The sequence below is a fragment of the Triticum dicoccoides genome, chromosome 7B, assembly GCF_002162155.2.
Source record: "Triticum dicoccoides isolate Atlit2015 ecotype Zavitan chromosome 7B, WEW_v2.0, whole genome shotgun sequence".
In the NCBI taxonomy this organism is placed as follows: domain Eukaryota; kingdom Viridiplantae; phylum Streptophyta; class Magnoliopsida; order Poales; family Poaceae; genus Triticum; species Triticum dicoccoides.
Genome location: NC_041393.1, coordinates 107,686,510 through 107,702,596, shown reverse-complemented (window position 1 = coordinate 107,702,596; position 16,087 = coordinate 107,686,510).

Here is a 16,087-nt window from a genome sequence, read left to right as displayed (position 1 = left end):
GGGGTGGATGCAGGACCCTGTGGCGTTGCCTCTAGATCAACAGGATGACCCCGTGGAGGGCTGCATGAACAGTAGACAGTGGAGGGGTGCCCATGGAGGGGTGGTTGAACAGTAGACGGTGGAGTAGCGCGTGGTGGAGGCTAGATGAACAGGAGCCCGTGGAGGTTGGAGGAGGTCGACGGTAGCCCGTGGAGGCTGGAGGAGGTCGACGGTGGAGATGAACAGTATCCCGTGGAGTCCTGTTTTGCGGTACGCCACACCCCTCCCAATGAACAGGACCCTGGTTTCGACCGTAGCACTCCAACACAAGTCCGTTTCGTCCGTTTTGCGGTACACCACACCCCTCCTAATGAACAGGACCCCCGTTTCAACCGTAGCGCTCCAACACAAGTCTGTTTCGTCCGTTTTGCGGTACGCCACACCCCTCCCGATCAACAGGACGCCCATTTCGACCGTAAGATGTCCGTTTCCTCCATTTTGCGGTACACGAGACCCCTCTCGATGAACAGGATCCCGTTTCGAACATGGCCGGTCGAACACAAGGCCGTTTCCTCCGTTCTGCGGTACGCCAGGCCTCGTTTCCATCACCTGTTCCGTCCAAGCCCTCCCGATGAACACGACAACGCTTTCTGTTCTGACCCAGCCGGTTTGCTCCCATGTGTTCCGTTGCCTCCCGATGAACACAAGCATTCCATTGCCTCCCCATGAAAACGACGCATTCCACTGCCTCCCGATGAACACGACGCATTCCGTTGCCTCCCCATGAAAACGACGCATTCCATTGCCTCCCCATGAACACGATGACGATGATGTTTCTCCGTTCTGACCCAGCCATGTACACGAGCCATGGCCGTACATATGCGCGAGTAGGCGTTCGAGACCCCGCCCGCATGTACACATACGTGACCGTATTTTCTTTCTTGCACGCTGGCCACTATACGTACATGTACATGCTACGTGCGCGCCTCTACTACGACACGTGCGCGCCTCTACATCGACCAGTATATATGTACGTACACGTTTGCGACCAGGATGACAACGCTACATATGCTTCGACCAGGTGGGTCCTAATTGTCATGCATTTCCTTGCGTGCGAAAATGTAGCTGGTGGGTCCCAGCAGTCAGGAGGGCGAATTGTTTTTTTTCGGACGCACTTCCTTGTGTGCGAAGATGTAGCTGGTGGGTCCCAGAAGTCAGGGGGGAAACATTTTTTTCGCGAAATACAGTGGCCCGTCCGGTGGGTCCCTGCTGTCAGGTGGAGGTATCATTATATTCCGTGTAATAAGGAGGCACTTCCTTGCTGCGGTCGTGGACCCAGCTGTCAGCCTCTCCACGTATAGTCCACGTCCGATGGAAGTCATTCCTTCACCATGTTGACCACGCCGCGCCGAGAGCACCAGGGCGGAGGACGATGGCGAGGCCTAGGAAGGGGACGACGCGGAGCCGGGGAAGACGCGACAGTGGATGCCCACGCGGAGAGGAGTATGAGGGTTCACTCGTTCGGCTGCGGTGTGAGGCTGCCGTCGCCACAGGGCCTAGCCAGCGGTGGGAATAGTAGGGTGTGGTGAGGCCTCCGCGGCAGCACAGCCGGCCACGGGAGGCAGGAGTAGGTGGCACGACCGGCGCTACTTTGGGTGGCTGGAGCAACAAGACCAGAGGTTGAAGAAGCACTACAGCCGTTGGATAGACATCGTACGGTCAATGGAGCTAGAATCGTTCATATTGACTAAGTTGAAAAAGCCCTTCGTCCCCGTCAACTTAGTAGGCCCACAAGTCATCCTCCTACCAAGGTGGGTCCCAGCTAGCAGGGGAGTATTCATTTTTTTGCGCGTAATAAGGAGGCCCTTCTGGTGGGTCCGAGCTGACAGCGGGGGGAACGTTTTTTTCGTGAAATACGATGGCCCATCCGGTGGGTCCCAGTAGTCAGGGGGGAAACTTTTTTTCACGAAATAAGGTGGCCCGTCCAGTGGGTCCCTGCTGTCAGGTGGAGGAATAATTATTTTGTGCGTAATAAGGAGGCACTTCCTTGCGGCCGTTGTGGACCCAGCTGTCAGCCTCTCTACGTACAGTACTCTTCCGATGGAATTCGGTCATTGACCATGTTGACCACGCCGTGTCGAGAGCACCAGGGCGGTGGACGACGGCGAGGCCTAGGAAGGGGACGACGCAGAGCTAGGGAAGATGCAGAAGTGGAAGCCCACATGGAGAGGAGTACGAGGGTTCACTGGTTCGGCTGCGGTGTGAGGCTACCGTCGCCGCAGAATAACAGGGGGTGTGGGTGAGTGGAGGGATGACCTGGCCAGCGGTGGGAGTAGTATGGGCACGGTGAGGCCTCCGCGGCAGCACAACCGGCCACGAGAGGCAGGAGCAGGCGGCACGACCGGCACTGCTTTGGGCGGCTGGAGCAAGAAGACCAGAGGTTGAAGAAGCACTACGGCCGTTGGATGGACATCGTACGATCACTGAAGCTAGAATCATTTATATTGACTAAGTTGATAAAGCCCTTGGTACGCTCCAACTTAGTAGGCCCACAGGCCAGCGTCCGAAACGGTGCGCCCCAGATGTCAGGGGGAGGTATCATTTTTTGGGTGGCCGAAGCTAAGAATATCCGAGATTGAAGAAGAAGCACGACATCCGTTGGATAGACATCCAATAGCCACTGCTGCTAGAACCGTGTGTTGACTATAATAAGTTGACAAAGCCTTGCATACGCGTCAACTTATTTTTTTAGGGGACGCGTCAACTTAGTAGGCCCACAAGTGTGTGGCAGAGAACTTATAGCCCATTTGCGATTTGTAAGAATGTACAACCCATTTTTGAATTCAAATGGAATTTACTACAGCCCATTTACAGTTTGTTAAAAGTACAACCCATTTTCTAGCTAGAACAACGATTAATAATTTCAACCAACCGTTGAAGACAGACTTCAATAAAATTTCCCACACTTTGATGGGATCCGACATATTTTTATCGCAAAATTTCTAGTCAGATTAAATATAAATTTCTATTATGTAAAAATCCAACGAAAGATTGCGTGCGCAACAATGAAAATTTAAGATTTTCAAAATCAATAAATAATATTTTATAAACTAATTTCATGTTTGGTGCATTTTTTATAGTTACTGCCCAGTTTTTATAATTACATCCCATTTATTATTTTTTAAAGCCCTTTTTCCTGTTAAGCCTAATGGATCCCTCCTAGGAAAGATTTGCAGCCTAGCGGGGCAGAGAATAACAAGTTGGCCTTGCCTGGGTATTCCTCAAAAAAACGTATAGCTGGGCTAGCCATTTTCATCTTGAAAAAATGTTGGAAATATGCCCTAGAGGCAATAATAAAATGGTTATTATTATATTTCCTTGTTCATGATAATTATCTATTGTTCATGTTATAATTGTATTAACCGGAAACCGTAATACATGTGTGAATACATAGACCACAACATGTCCCTAGTGAGCCTCTAGTTGACTAGCTCGTTGATCAATAGATGGTTATGGTTTCCTGACCATGGACATTGGATGTCATTGATAAAGGGATCACATCATTAGGAGAATGATGTGATGGACAAGACCCAATCCTAAGCATAGCACAAGATCGTGTAGTTCGTTTGCTAAGAGCTTTTCTAATGTCAAGTATCATTTCGTTAGACCATGAGATTGTGCAACTCCCGGATACCGTAGGAATGCTTCGGGTGTACCAAACGTCACAACATAACTGGGTAGCTATAAAGGTGCACTACAGGTATCTCCAAAAGTGTCTGTTGGGTTGGCATGAATCGAGACTGGGATTTGTCACTCCGTATGACGGAGAGGTATTCTGGGCCCACTCGGTAATGCATCATCATAATGAGCTCAATGTGACTAAGTAGTTAGTCACGGGATCATGCATTATGGAACGAGTAAAGTGACTTGCCGGTAACGAGATTGAACGAGGTATTGGGATACCGGCGATTGAATCTCGGGCAAGTAACGTACCGATTGACAAAGGGAATTGTATACGGGATTGCTTCAATCCTTGACATCGTGGTTCATCCGATGAGATCATCGTGGAACATGTGGGAGCCAACATGGGTATCCAGATCCCGCTATTGGTTATTGGCCAGAGAGCTGTCTCGGTCATGTCTCATGATTCCCGAACCCGTAGGGTATACACACTTAAGGTTCGGTGACGCTAGAGTTGTTATGGGAATTAGTGTGCAGTTACCCAATGTTGTTCGGAGTCCCGTATGAGATCCCGGATGTCACGAGGAGTTCCAGAATGGTCCAGGGGTAAAGATTTATATGTGGGAAGTCCTATTTTGGCCACCGGAAAATGTTCGGGATTTTTCGGTATTGTACCGGGAAGGTTCTAGAAGGTTCCGGAGTGGGACCCACCTGCATGGGGGACCCACATGAACGTGGGTAGTGGGGGCAAGGCCCCACACCCCTGTTCAAGGCGCACCAAGATCCCCCCTTAGAAGGAATAAGATCATATCCCGAAGGGATAAGATCAAGATCCCTAAAAGGGGGGGATAACAATCGGTGGGGAAGGAAATGATGGGATTTCTTTCCTCCCACCTTTGCCAACGTCCCAATGGACTTGGAGGGCAAGAAACCAGTCCCCTCCACCCCTATATATAGTGTGGAGGCACATGGGAGCTTCACCCTTGCCCCTGGCGCAGCCCTCCCCCTCTCTAACTCCACCTCCTCCTCGGTAGTGCTTGGCGAAGCCCTGCCGGAGAACTGCAAGCTCCACCACCACACCATCGTGCTACCGGAGCTCTCCCTCAACTTCTCCTCTCCCCTTGCTGGATCAAGAAGGAGGATACGTCCCCAGGCTGTACGTGTGTTGAACACAGAGGTGCCGTCCGTTCGGTGCTAGGATCATCGGTGATTTGGATCACGACGAGTACGGCTCCATCAATCCGCGTTCTTGTAACGCTTCCGCATCACGATCTTCAAGCATATGAAGATGCACTCATCCTCTCCCTCTCTTGTTGCTAGAATCTCCATAGATTGATCTTGGTGATGCATAGAAAATTTTGAATTTCTGCTACGTTCCCCCACAAAAAATTAGTATCTGGGCTGGATATCTGGCCTGGGCTAGACGGGCCAACTCTCCTCTGAACAACAACGAAATCATTGCCAAGAAAAACTCTGCATTGCTCACGCCTGAAAAACACAAATACTGCTCGAGCTGCTTGGTCCCAGCTATCGGCCGCACCTTGTGCAATTCTCTCGTTTATATTGACTACATAGGTTGACAATGGTGTGGGACCGTGATGTCAGGAAACCAGGAGGAAGCAAAAAAAATATAGTTGTACATAATAAGGAGGCACTTGCGTACATACGACTATGGCCCTAGTGGCTCCCTAGTGTCATCTAGTCAAAATAAAGTCATCTCCTGAATCCTCATGTTTGTTGACGATGTTAACAATGCTCGGTGCCACGGCGAGCGCAATAACTCGAAGGATGACGGAGAGGGCCTCGCGGGCCCTACGGATGGTCTAACACAGCGCCTACTGCTCATTCAGGAAGCCAGGATCATCGGACACCTATGAGCACCTTCGAGAAACTGAGACGGCATGAAACGATAAGGCCGAGCTTGGGAGCTCTATTTTATTTCAAACATGTATTAACATACAAGTGTAATTTACTCATCATCGGAAACAACGCGTAAAATACAGGCGTAATGAAACCGAGGGCTCGAGGTCTGTAAGTAAAACCAGCGGGTTACGCATGTAATTTGAGAGACCAGTGTATATTTTACGAGCACTGCTATATGGACAACATTACCAGACGATACATGCATGACGTGCGTATCATGCCATCCATGGGCAAGGCTGAAACAACAGCTAACGGCTGGATTGGCAATCGTCCAAGTTTTGTTCAGCGTTTTTATCGTGTGTGAAGTACTTCCGATATTTTACTAGTCGAAATCGACCAACCAAGCGCTTCGCCCGAGACCATCTGCTTTTATTTACAAGTGTCAGTTTTACAAGCGGTTTTGGTTGGAAAGCGACGATCCAATCACGGCCTAATATCATGAGTTGGTCGGAAGATCATGTGGTTTCACATCTAACCTACCCGACTTGTCGTATAGGCTATGTATGAAACATAAGACGATGAACTTCTTAAGCACGGAAACAATAGAAGAGGATGATATTCTTAACAAGCAAATCACTAGCATTAGATCGACATGCAAAATAATATGAAGCATTATTCTCAGGAGGCACGGTGAACAGCTTGTGATGCCGCATGCCACAACATTCCAAGCTCAACTTTGTAATCAAACACAAGGCCTGGCATTACATAGAAAATATTCAGAACAAACTCTTAACACAGGAATACCTGAGCAGAGTAACTATTTACTTCTAAACTGAACACAGGAATAGGAAAAAACAATCGACGCTGCTCACAGCAAGGGCGTCCCACTCAAAAATAGCAAATGCATGTCTTCTGGCTAACATCAATGAGCAAATTTTGACAAGGTTTTCCAATTCCAATATATTAAACTAACGTCTTCTTGCTAACATCAATGATTAAACTTTGAAAAGCTTTTCCCATTCTAAATATGTAATGCCTATGATCGTGGAGTCCCATCGTAGCTTCTTGTACTTGTTTGGACACTTTTTACCCAGTGCACTCCACGTGTTGTTAAATTGCCAATGCTCTCTACAGGCTAGTCATGTCACCAGCGTCTAATAATACTCTATAAAGCTTCTCGGTCATTCCTTCTGTAATGTAGCACAAACAGTGACAGCTTCTTTCTGCAAAGTGGAACGACCAACTGGACCCAGTAATGCAGCAGTTTGCGTTGGACACATTGCTCCTTTTGTGTAGTTCAACTAAAATCGAAGTCGGAATAAAACCGAGCTTTAATTTTGATATCCCTGTAAGCAACAATAGGTATAAGGGAAAAAATTACTGAGAAATAATGGTTGATGACTTGTACTCACAGAAGAAAAGCATCTACTGATCTACTTTATCTTAATGGGAAACAAAGTAGGAGAGTAGCAATTCTCCATCAGTGTGATTCATTCATATTGACTGAGACATTATCTTAACAATGCCTTGTTTCAACATGTATAAAGAACGACAAAGCAGAAAAGTACCATTCCTAAAACAATGCAACTGATTCATTTTAACAGAGACATTATCTTAACAATACCTTGGTTAAACATGTAGAAAGAACTACAAAGCAGGATAGTACCATTCCTAACAAGTGTTGCAGTTTTCAATGAAGATTCAGTAGTTAATTAATTCTGAGAGTGGCATTGCTTAATTTTACAAGCGGCATTAGATTAACGAAAAGCATAAACAGTTCCAGGGGAGAGTGGGCGCAACAACAATATGTGCTTCCATCTACTTATAAAGGGGGTGATGCAGAGTTTGTTGTAACAAAGCAACAAGCATCATGTCTGGGTTGGTCCAATTTTTGTTCACTACTTAATGGGAAAAGACAGCAATACAATAGCTTCAATTCAACATTTATTTAAAACAGTACCAATAAAAGTAGCACAACATCTCAAAGCACACTGCACAATCATGTGGATGAAGGCCTGTACTGACCTTTCATGAGAAGACCAGGATAAAATACGAATCTGCCAACACGAATAGGAAATCCAATCTCGTTTTGTGCAGTTGCACTGAAATCAAGCAAAGTGTTTCGCGTATCGAAGCAAAATGTCGCAATAGCAACAAGTTGAATAGATATCCCTATTTGAACGGAGGCAAAAAAGGAATCAACTACTGGCTAATAAAGGAGGATGAAACATGCGGCCACAAAAATGGTAATCCTGCCAATCCCTAACAAGTGTTGCAGTTTTGAAATAAGATTCAGTAATTAACTCTGAGAGTGGCATCAATTACTGGCTTATAAAGGGGGCGATGCTGAATTTGTTGTAACAAAGCAACAAGCATCATGTCTGGGTTGGTCCCATTTTTGTTCACTACTTAATGGGAAAAGACAGCAATAGAATAGCTTCAATTCAACATTTATTTAAAACAGTACCAAAACAAGTAGCACAACATCTAAAAGCACACTGCACATCATGTGGATGAGACCAAGATTTCAAACAACTCGCCACGAAGACTGGAAACAAATCTCGATCTCCTTTTGTGCAGTTCCACCAAAATTAAGCAAAGTCACCGGTGTGACATTCAAGTTGAACTGCACAAAACACTCTTAAAACATAAGTGTTTCGAGTAGCAAAGCAAAATGTCGCAATAGCAACAAGTTGAATCGATACCCCTGTTTTAACAGAGGCAAAAAGGAAACAATTACTTGCCGATAAAGGAGGATGAAACCAACGGTGACAGAAAGAAGCATCTAACTTATCTTGGATGGAAAACAAAGTAGGATAGTAGCATTTCTAAAACGGTTGCATTGATTCATATTAACAGAGACATTCTCTTGAAACAACATTCGTTAAAAATGTAATTTACTTTTAACAGTGGCATTGCTTCAATTTTCCAGCGGCATTCTTAGATTAACAACAACAAAATAGTTGTATGGGACATGACAGCACCATGTGCGTCCACACGTATAAATGGGTGATGCAGAGTATGTAGCCAAGCAACATATATGCGTTGGTCCCATATTTTTTCTCTTTGAACCTTTTTCCTATGTGAGGGTAGCAAATCTAGTCCTGCACAAACTACTCGACCACCTAGTTTCTTTCCCTTTTCAACAAACAGATCGGTTCCTTACAGATGTGTGTACTGCGTTACCCCCCTTTTCCCTTTTCGACCAACAAAGCAGCTGGATAGCCAGTCTATACTACTTTCTGTCCCTCCTTTCCTCATTGTACCACGTCCTAGATTCTTGTTCCAGCCCACCGCACCCTTCTTTCCTCTTTGAACCAAGACCTAGATTCGACTATAGATCGAAAAAGATCCACATGCAGCTAGAGCAACGACGGTTTCAAAGAAAGTTATACCTTAGGGCCATCGTGATGTGGCAAGGCGTGCAGCGGGAGGCCGGATCTGCCTACACTACATACGGCAGCGAGGAAGAAGGGGTCGGTGGCCCTCCCGCACAGGCGCTGGGTGAAAGAGAACAGCGCAGCCGGCAGTGGATTGCCTCCCTCGCCGAAGGCGATAGAGTGAACATTGCACGTCCTCCCCTTCCCGGTGCGATAGGATACAGACGCCTCCTTCACCAGCTGTGAGGGGGAGAGAGAGACAAGAGGCCAACATAGTCTTGTTTAGATCTGGTGAAGAGAGGGTGAGAGACTGTGAATATATCAAACCCTAGCAAATGAACACTGAGCCTCCAGCGTGTATACATATATGTAGTGCGGCGAGAGTGTGGAGAGTGCAAACCCTAGTGAACAAGCATTGAGGCTCCAGCTTATATATATACCACTGTAGTACGGACTGAGCTCCGGTGCCTTCACTGCACCTGCTTTTGGTTGTATGACAGGTGAGCCAGCCACATTTTGGGCCCACATGTCATAAACCCAAAGGCAGGTGCACTAAGTCAATGAGGCTGCGTCCATATAGTACTCTCGTGTATACGACTAATATATAGTGGAGTGGTTTTCTTATTCTCTCCATAACAATCGTTTTAAATTGTGTAAGTATGAAACGAAACTCTTTATTTAACATACAGTGAAGAAAACTACTACTCCCTCCGTCTAGGTGAGTAAGTCATCTTAGGCTGTGCGCCGTGACCAAGGAGGAGGGGAAAACGAGAAATGTTAATGGTTATTTGCTAATTAATAGTATTGCATGCAATGAACTAATCACTGCATGTCGTGTTTGATAGTATCAACTCATTAAAAGCATGCACACCCTTTATCTCGTATTGGTTGAAATGTCAAGAAACAAAAAATGAGGTAGAAGTTAATGCACCGCGCCTAAGTGTTTTGGAATTATTTGGTTTTCGTAAGATGACTTACTACACACCTAGACGGAGGGAGTACTACTTCTGATGAACTAACGATCCACGCCCATGCGTCCTGGTCGCACTTCCTGTCCTTCACGTGCGGTACACTACCCTCCCTTAAGTGAACAACCAGACATGCGCCAAATTATCGGAAACGTGTGAGAGTGTGTACAAATAAAGAATTTTAATTTCAATTATCGGAAAGGTTTGACAGTATTACAAAGTTTATCTTCAGTCAAATATAATATGCGGAGTAGATAAAAATGGAGGGCTACTACGTCCATCTGGGTTTTTACTCCACACCATTTTTTAAATCAAAGTTAATAGCTAGACAAATAAAATTAGAGGGGAGCTGGAGACAAAGTTGTGAGAAGGCTTAGAAATCAATACATACCTTATGCTCTTAGTACCAACGTCGATCCTTCTTCTAGGAAATATTTGGTTCATGGCCGATCGTGTGATAAAATTGCACCAACGTGAAAGACGACTGCGTCTCCAACGCAACCAAGGTGAACTGACAAAGGGTATCATCTTTGTGCGTAACAAGCAAAGAGCACTGACGGAAGACAGCTTGTTTTTCATTAAAATCGATCAGCTTCACCAGCCGCCGCAACCATGAGGCGCAACCATGAGCATCCATAGGTCATCGTGGTGATGCAGCATCCATTTGGCATCAAGTTTGGGTGAGGCACCTATGAAGTTCAACAAATCCTCACTGTGGTCTGTTTCTTCTCAGTAATCAAGATCGAGGAAGGAAGAACCACGTGGCATACGACAGTGAGGCGGAACAACAATGGCCATCGAATTTTGTGCAGTTCCACTAAAATTGAGGAAGACATGCCCGGGTATGGAGATACGCATTGATGTTTCCAAAAATATAAAAAAGGGATATAGTGTTGTTACTTTGTTTTACAAGATTAGCAACGACATCTCAATTGTCAATAAGAATTAATGAAAAGTACACCAACAAACAAAAGCATCATAATTATCTTGATGGGAACTAAACCATGATACCCGAGAAAAAAAGCATTTCTCATTTAACCAATGATAGTACTACCACCATATGGACAATGACCGCACAACCACCATGTACTTTTTGTCGAAACAACATGTATACCTCCACCGAGGCATAAATCAGGACAACTATTCGAGTGGCATTTCCTCTATAATAGTACTAGTAGGTGATGTTGGACTAGCCGACGAACCCTAGCTACTATACATGGGGAGCTGGGGAGTAGTCGCATAGAAGAAAACCCGCACGCAGCGACCTCGGGAGCTGGACCAGTACAAGAAGTTATACCTCAGGTGGGTGAGATGTCGTTTAGGCGGGCGGGCGGGATCTGCCCACACGACGGCAGCGAACAAGGGTGCAGAGGATCTTCGTCCGCGCCAGCGCCGGCTCCGAGAGGACGGTGCGCATCGGCTTCCTCCGTCGCTGACGGCGACAACATCAATGCTGCACCTCCTCACCTCCTGCAGCGGACGGGATTCGGCCGGATCTGTGACCACCGGTGAGGAGAGAGATAGAGTGGACACTGTCATCTTGTTTTGATATGGAGAGGGTGAGAGAGCGAGACGCGAGAAACTCTATCAAACAAGAGGCTATAATGGAGTAAAAAAATCTCTCCATAGCAGTGGTTTTAAATAGAATACGCGTGTTCCCGGAAAAAAGAAACGAAAACTGGTGGACAATTTTTTAAGGGTCTCTCTAGGACACATCTAGATGTGACATAGTTATGTCACATCTAAGTAGATGTCCACTCTGTATGTGGTCTATTGTTTTGTCCTAGTTTTTTTGTTTCTTGTTGCTACATTATATACTTGTGCGAGCTTAGATGTGATATCCTTAAATAACATCTAGATATGAATTAGACAGACTGATTTTTTAATGTACCAAGAAAGAAGACTCGATCAAAAACATGCCCCCGCATCCAGGTCACGAGAGTCGTCGCGCGCACACACACACATAGACATAGACTTGCATATCCGTGTTTACATAAAATTCCATTTCCATTTCCATCTCCATCTCCAATAATAATTGTACAACTGGCACATTATTTACGTTGTTAATTACATACGCAGCAATATTAACGTACAACATCTCTTGTTTGCGGACGTCCGGACCGCTACCACGGCCGGTCCTGACCAACCCGAACCCTCTTCATCACCCGCCCGTGCTTCCTGCCCGAAACGGTCAGTGCCGCATTCATGCCCGGCCAGAGCGGACGCGACCTCTCACTGGTGCCGACATTGAAGCGGCACGCCGGCCAAGAGAGCATCGCCCGCGCCGCTTCTGGGTGCATGCGGCTGCTCCGCGTTCAAAGGTCGCAATAGTCGGCTACAACATGCATGTAAAAAGTTCTTGGGAGTTTGTGCTACAGTTAGCTGTCCTCCCCCAACTTGTCAATCTCTTCCAGTAGTGCTAGTACTCAATGGCGCGATCCATCGGCAAGCAGGCGGAAAGTTATCGTATACTCGGTTTGCGGTCACTACGACTTAAACCCTAAACCCTAAACATGATTTAATTTCTTGGCCAGGTAAAACCTGTCGAAGGAAAGACGGATGGCACCCTCGGATCATACGATGCTTTTGTGTAGTTCCACTTAAATCGACCTGAGCATCCCTGATGGCAAAGATATAGAAGAAGTGTCATTAGAATAATAGTACTGGCACTAGTTCATGAGACATAAACTCATCACAAGTAGAAGCCGGTAGAAGTAGAGAAAGATCGACATGGAGATGGAGCTACGGCAGTGGAGCAAGCCGGCTCCAAAAGGAAGATGGACTACCTGGGACGTCGGGCTGTAGCTAGAAGGGCGGTTGGGACGTGGCATCGGCCCATACGCGGTGACCCCCGACTGGGATGCACCATCTATGGGTTTTATCCCTCGCCGATGTCGACGGCGTCCACCCAGAACATTATTCCCTTCCCCCAGCTGCGGGATCAGGCCCGTCGTTCTATGCTTGTGAAGAGAGCAACCTAAGCAAGCAGGCTTGTAGCTTAGGCTCCTGCTACTGTATATATAGTGGTTTTCTTTTTCTCTCCATATCAACCATTTTATATTGCGTACGTGTCATTGAAGAGTGAAATGATGGTTGCTTCTTCCGACTAACTTACTGTGTGATTTGACTGCTCCTTAGTGGCCCCTACACGTACTCCCCCTACGTGTATGCAAAGTCACACGTACACATGGACGCAAAAACACGCGCGACACCCTAATGCATGCATGTCCAAGCACACGACAGAACACACACGGTCACGCTCAAGTGCTCAACCTACACGTGCGTGCACACACATACTCAGTCAGGGTGAGCTAGTGACCGTATAAACACCGGAATATATATATATATATATATATATATATATATATATATATATATATATATATATATTGAGCGCAATGAGCGTATTATGAAGTCCACTGACCATATTTTTACAAATATACAGTGACAGATAGTGTATTTATCTCGTTTGAAATTAAGCCATATTAACCGGACAGGAGGCAGTATGGACTAGCATTACTTTGATGTGTCCCGTCAACTTGCCGAACGAGGAGAAGGTTGCAGGACGGGAGAAGCTTGCGCGCGGTGGCTCGCAGGACAAGGAGAAACTTTTTTTTGAGGGGACAAGGAGAAACTTTTGACTAATGCAAGCTCTCCCTCGCTCAAGCGGTGGACGTGCAACAGTTAGTATGGTGTCAGATTGCCAGAAGCATACACTATACTACTAGTGCTATTATTGTTCGACTTCCCGAATAGGCGAATAGCCAAGCGTAAAGTTTACTAGTAGTACTAGTACTACTACTATAGTCTATAAAGGTATGTACTATATTAGTACTAGGAACCGGATGGAGGTGCGTCTGCACTCTTATTATAATTTTAAAATGTGATAAAGCAATCTTCAACACATTTGGTTCTCTTCGAGGGTTCTCGCATGTGATAATGGAAGTTGATTGCATGGAACACTCGCCACAATTCTCGCTTAATTCTGGCTCATATCCTATTACAAATAGGAGCGCTCGGTAATATTTCCTCTTTTTTTGTTGGCCCTGTTTGGATCCCTAAGTTAGAGTTAGTTTTAGTTAGTTGAGGCTCAAATAACCCAAAAGTATCCAAACATGATGGGTTAGTTTGGGTTAGTTGGATCTAACCCACCCCAAAAAACTAGGCACACTAGAGGAGCTTATTTGGGTTAGTTCTCCTAAGCCCACTAGAAAATTTAGTAAAAAAAGTTACCCCTCTCATCCAAACAGGATCCAAAGTAGTCAATGATTGAGAAAGAATATTTATTGTCAATCTAACCCTACCATCCAAACAACTCTTTGGTTAGAGTTAGTTTAAGGTTAGTTCAAGGTTAGAATCTCACTCTAACCTCTAACTGAGTGAGAGTATCCAAACAGGGCCATTATTCAGCATGTAAACAGGTCTGCAAACCTTGCGGAGCATCTTCGTGCGAACCGTGCTTGCTGCACTTTGAATGCGGCCGAGAGCTGGCTTGATGAAACACCTCGCTTCCTACTTCTTTTTTGCGAGGTACCTCGCTTCCTAGTGACCAGTGTCTTGGTTGATCGTCCTAAGAATGCTTATATATGAATAAAGCACTCTCATTTACCCATGAAAAAGATTAAGCCATATTAACCGGAAAGGAGGGAGTATGGACTAGCACTACTTTTTGGTGTGTCCCGTTAACTCGCAGAAGAGGAGAAGCTTGCAGGACAAGGAGAAGCTCGCTTACACCTTTTGACTAATGCAACCTACCCTCGGTGGACATGCATTAGTCCATTCGGTGTCAGATTGTCAGAGGCATACACTGTAGTACCCAACATGTGGAGTACCATCATTGTTCGACTTCAGGAAGAGGCGAAGAGCCAAGCGCAGTAGTACGAGTAGTACTACTACTAGAACCGCATGGTGGAGCGTCTGTACTCTTATTTTTTTATCTCTGATAAAGTACACGTTTATTCTGGAGAAGGGCGGAAAACGGCAGCCCAACATGTAATGAATGATATCGATCAACCAACCATGCTCGAATATATCTTGGCCTCCGTGCGAGCCCGTCTGTGTGTTCTTGCTCCTCGTCTCTCTTAAGGAACGGCGGGTTAGCTCTTTGCCACAATTGAGATCGGTTTGCTCACACTCCTGTCCCATATGTCAGTGATATGCCAAGAGGAGGTGTGTTGACCGACTGGCCATACGCGTACTTGGTTTTGCACCTTCATACTACTCCTCCCTCTGTCATAGTTTACAGGGCGCGCTTCATTATGATGCATTTCTCTCAATGCATTTCCACCACCAGAGAGACTTCAAATGCGTTTGGTTTAATGCTCAATTAATTAGGGTGTGGTAACCGCAATCAAGTCCACAATTTTCTCTCCATGTACTCCCTCCTTTCCGGTTTATAGGGCTTATCTCAAAATTTTATTTTTTCCATTTTATAAGGCTTCATTTGGTTGTTTTCCATCACATGTTCAGATTCCAAGGTGCATTAAATCATTACATGCAAGTATTAAGAGAAAATTGACCAATGCATGTACTTTATGCATGCATGCATTGCAATTAATATATTGATAAAAATAATTTTTTGAGGATAACAAGAGCATTAATTAGGTGCTTTTGCAAAACTACAAAAAGTATTCCACCACTCGCCATCTACCTTGATTGCTGATATTTTTGAATTGCGCACTATAAACCGGAAAGGAGGGAGTACTACTACGGAGTTGAGTAAGTGCATGCATGTGTGTACGCATTATTCCCTCTAGTAATAGACGCCGTGCTATAACTACCAATGCTATTTTCAGGCCGATTGCTAGTCGCCTTGGTCCCACAAATTTTTTTCTTTTTTCTGAAGCGCGCTCTATAAATAGTGACAGATGGACTAGTATGAGCGGATTCAAAAAAGAGTGTATTGATGGTTGCTTCTTCTGATCAACTTACAGTGGGAAAGGTGGGGCTTATGATTTGACTGCTCATCGCTCACTATTAATGCGGCGCAACGACCGGGCTGAGTCTCCCATGCGGTTGTGCACTACCCCCTCGATTCTTAAATATACTCCGGAGTATTTGTCTTTCTAGAGATTTCAACGAGTGACTACTCAAATATTTGTATTTTTAGAGATTCAAATGGACTACTACATACGGATGTATATAGACATATTTTAGAGTGTAGATTCACTCATTTTGCTCCGTATGTAGTCACTTGTTAAAATCTCTAGAAAGACA